The sequence below is a fragment of the Equus przewalskii genome, chromosome 6 (genome assembly GCF_037783145.1).
Source record: "Equus przewalskii isolate Varuska chromosome 6, EquPr2, whole genome shotgun sequence".
NCBI classification, from domain to species: Eukaryota; Metazoa; Chordata; class Mammalia; order Perissodactyla; family Equidae; genus Equus; species Equus przewalskii.
Window position 1 is genome coordinate 22,800,498 of NC_091836.1, and position 10,547 is coordinate 22,811,044.

Sequence of the window (10,547 nt, forward strand, 5' to 3'; positions counted from 1 at the left end):
TTATCCTCTGCACTGCATTTTACATTATCGTTCTGGGGATGGAAGACCACTTCCTGCTGGCTTTCCAGAAAGCCTCGTTTTAGCTTGGTGGTAGGGCCCTCAGTCACCTTAGCTTTTTTTTTTTTTTTTCCAATTTCAACCAATTACCTAAAGTGACTGAGTTAATGACTCCAGAATAGTAGAGTGCTGATGCACTGACACACGGAGTTTGTATAAATTTGGGTTCTAGTAGCTTAATATGAAAAAGTATGAGAATCATCTCAGCCCCTAAACTCAGACTGAGCCAATGTGGGCTGGCCCCTAGCTTAGAAAATCTCCTGGGTGGATCAAGCCAAGACATCCTACTTATACAAGGCAGCTCTGTGCAGCTCAGCACAGCCTTTCCTCTCCTCAGCAGATAGAGAGAGTCCCCAACCCACTGCCCAGGTTTGCCCACAACCTTCCTTGAAGGACCAGGCCATCAGCTTCAGTGGGAAGTCCAAGGGGGCCTCAGAAGCCTCTGGCTCACCTAGGCTTAAAAAGCCCTTGAGTCCCCCTTGCCTCTTTTCATTCAGCCCAGGTACTCACACCTAATGGGCTCCTGAATGACCCAGGAGGAATGCAGTCATGATGAAAATGTATGAACAGTATGAGGTAGACAGTGGAAAGTAAGCCTGCCTTCTTATCTGAGTTCACTCCCCAAAAGCAACGACATTAGCAATCTTTCTTTCAGAAAATTTCTAGGCATACAAGTATATATGTATGATTTAACAATTTTTTAAAAAGTGTAAGACCAGTCCATCTCCCAGTCCTGTGTTGGACACTTATTCAGTCAACCATTCAACATAACCTTTACTGACTGTCAATTAAGTCCTAGGCATCATGTTAGACACACCAGAGAATACAAAGTCAGTCAGTCACAGATCATTCTTTACATGACTTGATTCTCGAGGTCAACCTTGTACAAACCAGAACACAAAATCCCCACCATATCTGTGTCCTGAAACTCCTGTTTCCACTACCCTGGTTGAGTCCCTCTTCCTCTGTGCCTCCTCAGTGCATTACTGTTGGAAGGAATCCAGGTGCCAAGTCTCCCAGCCCCTATCTAGCACAGCGTTTAGTCAACACACACTGTGTGGAAGGCACTGAGCTGAGGAACAGGCTAAATGCATGGCCCTTGGGTTTAAGGAATTTGTAATCCACTACCCTGTGTTAGTCTGCTGCGGCTGCCATAGTGAAATCCACAGACTGGGTGGCTTAAACAGAGATGCATTTTCTCACAGTTCTGGAGGCTGGAATTCCGAGATCAAGATGCTGGCAGGGTTGGTTTCTTCTGAGGCCTCTCTCCTTGGCTTGTAGATGGGTGCCTTCTCTCTGTGTCCTCATATGGTCTTCCCTCTGTGTGTGCCTGTGTCCAAATTTCCTCTTCTTATAAGGGCACTGTTCATATTGAACTAAGGCCCACCCAATGACCTCACTGAACCTTAATTACTTCTTTAAGGGCCCTTTCTCCAAATACAGTCACATAATGAGGTACTAGGGATTAGGATCCAACATATGAATCTTGGGGAGGCACAATTCAGCCCATAACACTCATGTGATTGTGGAAGTTTGGCAAATACAACATCTGCAGGTTAGGCCAGCAGGCTGGAGCCTCGGGGAAGAGTTGCGGTTCAAGTCTAAAGGCAGTCTGCTGGCAGAATTTCCTCTTCTGCTGGATAGGTCAGTCTTTTTCTCTTAAGGCTTTCAAATGATTGGATGAGGCCCATCTACATTCTGGAAGATAATCTGTTTTACTCAAAGTCTACTGATTTAAATGTTAACCCCATCTAAAAAATACCTTCACAGAAGCATCTAGAAGAATGTGTGACCAAATATCTGGGTACTGTGGCCTAGCCACATTGACATATAAAATTAACCATCACAGTCTTAATGGCCCCTTAGCTTCCCTCTATGTCCACAGCTAGCTGTCCAGAACGGAAGAGCCCTGATCACCTGGCACTTGGGTAATGAATCAAGACTTCAGTAGCCAAATCTGAATTGAGCCTATCTTAGGGCAGGTCCTGGGGCCTTACAACCTGAATCCTAAGATTAGAATCTCAGCTTTCCACAAAATTTCCCTCCACTTATATTTGCCTTTCTTCCTTTCTCATTGCTTTCTATGACATTTTTTTTTTTTTGGATTGGCACCTGAGCTAACAACTATTGCCAATCTTCTTTTTCTGTTTTTATATATATTTTTTATTTCTTCCTTCTTCTCCCCAAAGCCCCCCAGTACATAGTTGTATATTTTAGTTGTGGGGCCTTCTAGTTGTGGCATGTGGGACACCGCCTCAGTGTGGCCTGATGAGCAGTGCCATGTCCGTGCCCAGGATCTGAACTGGCAAAATCCCAGGCCGCCGAAGCGGAGCACGTGAACTTAACCACTGGGCCACGGGGCCAGCCCATGCTTTCTATAACAGAGTTTTCAATCAAGCCAAGCCAACCTGCATGCCATTCTCCTCAGGAAGGGTTTTATTTCCATCAAAGCCTCCACTTTTGACATGCTCTTCTTTTGTTTCACCAAGTGTATGTCACTATCTGAGAACCCTGCTCAAAATAGTCTTATTCTCTCATCTTTTCACCTGATCACCCCATGACTCAGTCCCCTCTTCTCTGTCTTTAGTCTTATCCTACCTTATAGCCTTCTCTCTTTGAATGTTTCGTGGCCTCGTGTTTGTGTGTGTGTGTGTGTGTGTGTGTGTGTGTGCATCGCTTGTCAGAGAGATCACACACTCCCAGAACAGTAATCCTGTTTTCCATTTCTACTTTATCCCCATCTCTGCCCAGGTCCATACAGAGTTTTGCTCACAGTGATTCTGCAATAACTACTGCAGACCTACTCCTTCCAGCTCACGGCTGATGGTGGACACATTTCTAGTGTGTCTTCCCAAGTCTGAGGGACAAAATCTACCCAAGGTCAGACACGTGGTCCCTCAGCATCCCTCACTCAGGGCCGCCATCAGGAGCTGGTGGGCAGAAGAACACAGCGGGCTGACAGTCTTTGCTCCTTATGCAGCCGCAGAGGACACAAAAGTCCAAAGCTGTTTGTTAGGAACTTTTCCAGCACTAAAATTGCCTTTAAAAAATACCTGTCCCCCATCCCCCCAAAGAAAAAGAATTTAAATTCAAACAGCCTTTACCTGTATCCTCCTTCTCTCATTACCTCCCAGTTAGTGCTCAACGCCAATTGTCCATGAAATTCCACTGCTGCTGTTAATGAAATGAGGAACATAAGAAGTTTGTGAACAGGAAGTGTCCATGCAAACCTCCACCTGTTTCCCTCCTCACTTCCCACTTTCTACCGCTGGCCTCCTCTGCCTCCACCTGCTCAGGTAGCCTCTGAATTGATCCCTAGGTCTCTCTTCCTCAGTTACTAGAGGAGGAAGAGGCCTGCAGTAAGCTCTTTCCTTTCCAGCTGTGTCATGGGGAAAGCAGCTGGTTTTGGTCCTGGCTCCATCACTATCTAGCCAGGGGACCTTGGGCTTAACTTAGAGCTTCAGCTTACCATGTTTGAAGTTGAGGCTGCTTATACTTATTCTACCCACATCACAGAATTTTGAGGATCAGAATGAAGAATGTATTTAACAGCACTTTGAAAAGTAAATAATACTTTGCAAAATAAAAACGAGACCCGCCTGCTATCAACAGATGGGTTCTAGTCTTGAGTCTTTGGTGTGAGGCCTCTCTTCCAACTACCTCTATCATAATCCAGTTATAGGCCCTGGTTCTCCCCAGAAGTGCTTTTATTCCAGGACCCAAAGGCCAATGGCTGAATCCATCACATATCTCCTTCTAGGGGACTTGGGGTGGGGGGGTCGCTGCCAAAGGGACTTCCCATTCCACTTCCCACACAGCTCACCTTTGCTCCCTCCCTAGTGGAAGTCTCCCAGGTTCTTTACATCAGCCTCTAAGAAGCGGCCCTTCAGGAGGGAAGCCTAGCCACTGAGCTGGGCCCCAGTGCGGACTTCCTCTGTCTAAGTACCAAGTGGCCCTCACCTCAACATGGCAGCCAGGGACTCATTCTAGGCCCCAGGGTCAAGTGTGCCTCCTGAAGCAGCACCATTACTAACAAATGGCACTGGAGACCTCCTCCTGGAATAGTGTCCCTCTGCAGTGGGAGGAAGATAGGGTGCCCGCAGCCCTTATTTACAGAGCAGCTTTAGCTCAGCCCCTCCAAGTGTTTATAAATTTCACGATGCCTGTTTCATAGAGGAAGGAAACTGAGGAACAGAGCAAAAATGGGATTTTCCCAGCTGTGAATGCTCCTACCATATGCCGTTTCCCAGAATCTAAGGTAGTTTCAGCACTCACTAAGAAATCACAGCTCCCGTTCTAGGGACTTCACTGACATCTAGAATAAGGAATTAGTTAAGCACAGCCCCAGGCTAGATGGGCAGCCCTGCGTTCATCATTACATCTCAGAACAACTTCCAATTGCTGCTGCTATGATCTCCCATAGCCTCCCCAGCCTTTTGTATGGTCAATAATCAGGTGGCAGAGGGTCTCACCCTCGTCCCAAGACATCCCTGTCTCCCTCTCTGTTTGTCCTGGAAGAGAGAAGCCATTGTGGTTAAGTAAGCTGAGCCCTCATCTTTTACATCTCTATGACCCAGCCAGTCTCCTGTGGTCCAGCTTTAAGCCTGGATGGGTCAGACCAGGAAGCAAACCAAAGAGCCGCCCTGGATAGCAGAAGGGGATGCAGCTTAAGTTTTTTCTCTACCCTGTGGCTCTGAGGTTTCTAGAAAACTTCAGATCTTGGGTTTTAAAGGTAAGGAGTTCCTCCATCAATTCCCCACTGATGGATGATCACCCCAGGGCAGAGACCCCAGTTCCCGTGTTCCCTCCGGGAAGGCTGTGCCTCCCTCGCTGCACCCCCGTCTGTGCCCTGGAGCCCACCTCAGGCGTCTTCCTGGCCTGTTCCCTGGCTCACACTCCCTCTCAGCAGCCGGAAGCTCTCAGTCCTGAGTTATTTACCTGCCGAGACAGTAAGAGCTTCATAATTAGCTGAGCAACAGCAGGCAGGCTTTTATGAGCAGCCACGCCCGCCACCACACTGTGGTGTCCGTAATTGAAATGACCCACGCCAGTGATTAGATTAGGGGGCTGAAGCAGCCCAGCGTGCCACCCTCAGCCCCCGCCCCTGTCCTGTTAGGGGGGGTGATGTAGTTAAGTTTGTGCTTCATTGGGCAGAGGCCATAAAGCAGGAATTGCAGTGGAGCTTTCTGCAGGGGCGGGAGGGCACCGCTAGGCAACAGACTCCAGATCTGGGCCCTTTACCTTGTCCTCTCTACCTCTTGCCCAGCCTAGTGCCACGCTCCAAAGACCTGGCACCTGTGTCAGTCTAGTGGGATTATCAGCCCTCCTTGGTGTCACTAGGGACCAGGGCTGCATAGGGACCAGCATGGCCAGCCCTGGATCAGACCCTGCTCCCAGTCACCCTGCTCATCCTCCTTGGGGAGCTCCAGGCCGAGAGCAAAGGGAGTAGAGGTGCTGTTGGCAGTTCTTTTTCTCCCCACCTCCCTGGCCAATCTCTGCTTTCCAGCTCTTCCCCTTACAAGCTCCCTTCTCCACCCCAGTCCCATCCTCCTGCCACAGCCTCCTCATGGGTGGTGGACACCAGAGGCTTTGGGGTCAGAAACATTCATCTGTTCCACTACAGAATAGTCACCCAGAGCTGACACAGATTTGGTCTCAGTGCAAACCTGAGGGTTTGGCAGAAGCTGCCTGGAGTTCTGTCTTGAGACAGATTTTGGGGCCACAGGTGGGCTCTGTGGGAACAAATGCTGTGATCAACTAGCGATGTCTGCCATAGGCAAGGTGGATCAGAGGATAAGCAGAGCTAACTTTTATGGAGGGTTTCGTAATGTGCCGAGCACTGTGCTGAGTGCTTAGCTGGTGTTATTCTAGAACCCCTAGACGTCAGCCCCGGGAAGCAAGAGTTTACTGTGTCCGCTGCTGTATTTGCAGTGCCTACGGCAGTGCCTGGCGCACAGTGGACCCTCGATCAGTATGTCGATATGTGTTGGGTGAACCACATATTCCCTGTTTCAAATTCCAGTTCCACCACTTATTAGCTACGCAATTTGGAGAAGTCATTTAAACTCTGTGCCTCAGTTTCCTCGTCTATAAAATGGGACTAATATTAAACCTAGCTTGTAGCATTATTACGAGAAATAAATGAGTTGCTACATGTAAATTGCTTAGAAAAGGGTCTGGCACATGCTAAGGACTTAAGTGAGAGTTTTTATCATTAGTGTCAATATCTCCATTTCACAAGTAATGTCACTTATATCCATGCCAGACACCTCTCAACGTGCTCTCTCTCTCTGATCTCCTTAGATAGATAGATAGATAGATAGATAGATAGATAGATAATACTAGGGTTATTATGAGGATTATGTATATTATGAGGTATGTATATATAATGAGATCTCATAGTGTATATAATCCTCATAATAACCCTAGTATTATCATTCCCATTTCACAGATGAAGAAACTGATGCACAGAGAGGTTAAGTTGCCCAATATCGCTAAGCTAGCAAGTGGCAAAACCAGCATTCACATCTGAGCGGGCTGAGTCCAGACCCCACGTTCTCGAGGAGTCAGCTATACTCAGGCGCACTCTGACTCCAGAACTTGCCCCCTTGGTCATTACTTCTTAAAGCAGGCTCATATTTGCCCACCTTATATACGGATGGAGGAGAGGGCTCAGGATAGAAGGTGGGAGTTTGAATTCCAATTCCACAGCTCCTGGGGTTTGTGACCTAGGGCAAGTTACTGAGTTCTCTCAGAACCTCTGTTTTTTTTCCCACCTGTAGATTCTGAGAAAGAGCTCTTCTGCCAAAGTGCTGTAAGGATTGAATGAGATAAGATTTTATGAAGTGCCAAGCACAACACCTTGCATTAGAGTGCTGAGAATGAAAGCAATTATTATTATTACTCACCACTTTCTACAGGGCTGTTGCAAGAGCCCAGAGAGATCACATATGTTAAATGCCATGTAAACTCTAAAGATTTCCTGCTCATAGAATGGCCCCTGGATCTGCAGCATCAGCATCACCTGGGACCTGGTTAGAAATGCAGAACCTTGGGCCCTCCATCAGAATCTGAATTATAACCAGGTTCCAGACAATTCACTTGCACATTACAGTTGGAGAAGTGTGGATCTAGAGAAGGATGAAGGTAAAGGGAGACGGTGTGAACTCTGGGAGGGGGCCGCACAACAGGCCTGGGAGCTGGGGGCTCAGGGGCAGTACAGCATCACGTGGAGACCGCCTCTGCCACGAGGGCAGCTGGGCCCGCTGGGCACCTGCCAATCACTGCTCTCCACTCAGTAATCTGCCCTCCCCGCAGTCAGAGCAGTCAGACACTCAGTGCAGCTGGGCGGGCGGCTGAATTACAGGCTGTGGGCAGATGGCGGAGATAGCTCTGTGTGTGCCGTCCAAGGAGAGACGGGAGTGCAGGGGCAGGAAGGCCCTTTCCACGGCCCTCCTTCCCCTGACAGCGGCCACACTCTTTTCTGGAGAACCAGGCTGCCAGCCCAAGCAACCAGGCACCCCTTTCCCCAAGAGCCCACTCACTGCACAAAGCAAATTCCTGAGCCGTCCGGGCTGCTGTGTCATGGCCACAGCCTCTGGATGGACCTCGATCATGTGACTCCCTCTCCTCCCGGCAGGAGCTGCCTCTGACCGACTCACCTCTGATCAGATGTAGCCCTTGTTCACCCAATCCCTCGCCTCTCCCCAGAGCTTGACACATCAGAAAATCAAGCAGAAGCAGACCTGAGACTGGAGCGGCCACGCCATGGTCATCCTTCCATAGCCCCGGCATCTAGTACAGGCCTGACACAGAGCACCGGCACAGAAAGTTCTGGAGGAAGGAACGTGCACTCCAGTTTCCCTGAGAGGCAGCCAGCCAAGCTGCACTAGGTGAAGCACCTTGCTGCCACCTCGTATCAAAGCACTGGGTGTTAGGGGTGGGGAGGGGAAGAACCCTAGGTGACAGAGTAGTCCGTGCTGCTGTCACTGCTCATTCTCCTACTTCCCAGAGGTGCCAGTGCTGGGAGGAGGCGCCAATCAAGTGAAGCCAACACTCTGTCTCCCTATTCAGGTCTCCAAGGTTGCCCACTGGCCTGCTCTCCCTGCCACCGTGTCTCAGCCCCGGTCCCTGGGAGGGACGAAAGCTCTCTGCATCTCCCAGATCTTCCCCTGCTGGTGATATTTCAAACACCCAATAGGTTTTATGGGTGCTGCTTCCAGGGCTAAGGGGGTGGCTCTGGGGCTGCACTCCAAGCCCTTAGCTCTCCTTACAGGCTGCTGATCCTCCTGGCCGCCTGGCCCATCTCCCCCTCACCCCTTGCCCACTTGCCTTCCAGCCACCGGGACACTCTCCCTGCCACCTGAAGCTCCCACTAAGGGTAGCTAGGCAGGTCATAGGCTTGTCACTGTGGCTTTGTAGGCCTGGAGTCCTCCGTTCTGCCTCTTTGGGCAGCAGGGTCTGTATGCCTATACGTGTGTGTGTGCATGTGTGCTTGTATGTATGTGTTTGAAGTGGTAACTCAAAGTTGGAGGGAAACCAGACCAGCTCATTCAAAACCCTCATTTTGTAGATGAGGCTGGGAGAGGATAACTATAAATCCAAGATAATGGCAAAGATGATGGTAACGATGCTGATTACTGATAGCTACTACCTATGGGAGGCTTACTGTGTGTCACGCATTGTATGAGGACTTCCCATATTGCATCTAACTTAGTCTTCATGGTAAAGTAAATTTACAAATATGGAAACTGAGGCCCAGAGAGGTTAAGTAACTTGCCTGACATCAGACAATGAGTAAGTGAAAGAGTAGAACTTGAACTCAGGGTGATCTGACTTAACGTCTAGTAGCTTTAGTATCTAGATATTAGTACAGTCATGTATCACTTAACAATGGGGATGCATTCTGAGAAATGCATCGTTAGATTTCACCATTGTGTGAACCTCATGGAGTACACTCACACAAACCTACATGGTCTAGCCCACTACACATCTAGGCTATGTAGTACTAATCTTAAGGCACCAGCGTCATGTACACAGTCCATAGGTGACTGAAACGTCATTATGCGGCACATGATTATATCTAGATGTAGCTAGTATCTCTAGCATTTAGAGGGATGGTGACAATAACTGGTACCCTCCCAGTCACAGGGAGCTGTGGCAGTTAAATGAGCTCCTGTAGGGATGGAAGTTGCAAAGGTGATGGATTATTCTTCTCAAATGCAGAGCCCAGAGGTGAGCTAGGGTCTTCCACTTCCCAATGCAATGTGTTTCCCTCCAGGCTGCATCCTGCTGGGAAAGAGCCCCTGCCCCAGCACGCTCAGGCTAGAAGATGTGCATACTGCCCTGGGCTGGAATCCTGAGGACTCCATGGGCTCCTCTGCCCAGGCTGAAGAGAAGTAGGTGGGGAGGGCAGAGGGAGAGGTCAGAAATGGGGCTGGGCCACTACAGGTCAGGTCAGGATGGGGGCAGTCCAGATTTGAGGAGAAGGCTGGAGAAGGCTGGTGTGTTGGAGCCCTTGACAAGCCTTGATGATGTGGGAAAGTGATGGGGCTGGTTGGAGGGTGGAGTAGAGGAGGTTGGGTTTAGGAGAGGATTATGTGCACAGTGCTGAGGGAATTCTCTTTCAAAGAAGAGAAGGAAGATAATGGGGAGAGAGTCATTCAGGCCTAAATTCAAATCCTGGCTCCACCATTTAATGGCTTCGTGACCCTGGACAAGTTAAACCGTTCTCTGAGCCTCAGTTTACTCATGTGTAAAACAGGGATAATGATGTCCAACACCTAGGATGAAGACTTTGCAGGTAGACAAGGCACATAATAGCTGCTCAAAAATGTGGTCCCCTTCCCCTTCCTGCCAATCATTTCTAACTAGAGGACTCTGGGCAATTTACTGAATTTCCTTTATAATAATAACAGTAATAACAAGAGTGACTATAACTCCCATTTACCAAGCATTTACTACGTGACAGGCACAGCACTAGGAATCTTACTCGTATTATCTCATCAAATCCTCCCTAAAACTCTATGGGAGATGCCCTGCATCCATCCTGCCAAGCCCTAGAGTCTGACTGGCTCATCCAAGGCTATGTAGCCAGAAAGTGGCAGAGCTGACATTCGAGCCAGGTTAGTCAGGAGAGGCTCAGTTATACGGTGGTAACACGTGACGCCCTCACAGTGGTGGTTTACAGCAGCGTGCTGTGTGCCCACCGCAGGTCAGCTCTAGCTCTGCTCCCTGTCCTCCCTCCGAGACCCAGGCAGATGGAGCAGCCTCCATCTGGGGCATCGTCAGTCACTGTGGCAGAGAGAAAGAGATCTCACAAGGAAGGGTCTTGCCTGGCCTGGAAGACACACCTGTCCTTTCTGCTCTCACAACTCATTGTCACATTGTCCTCATCATGCAACCAACCCAAACACCACAAGGCCAGGAGGTGCAATCCTTCCAAGTGCCCAGAAAAGGGGACAACTGGAAAATTTGGAGGATAGTACTGG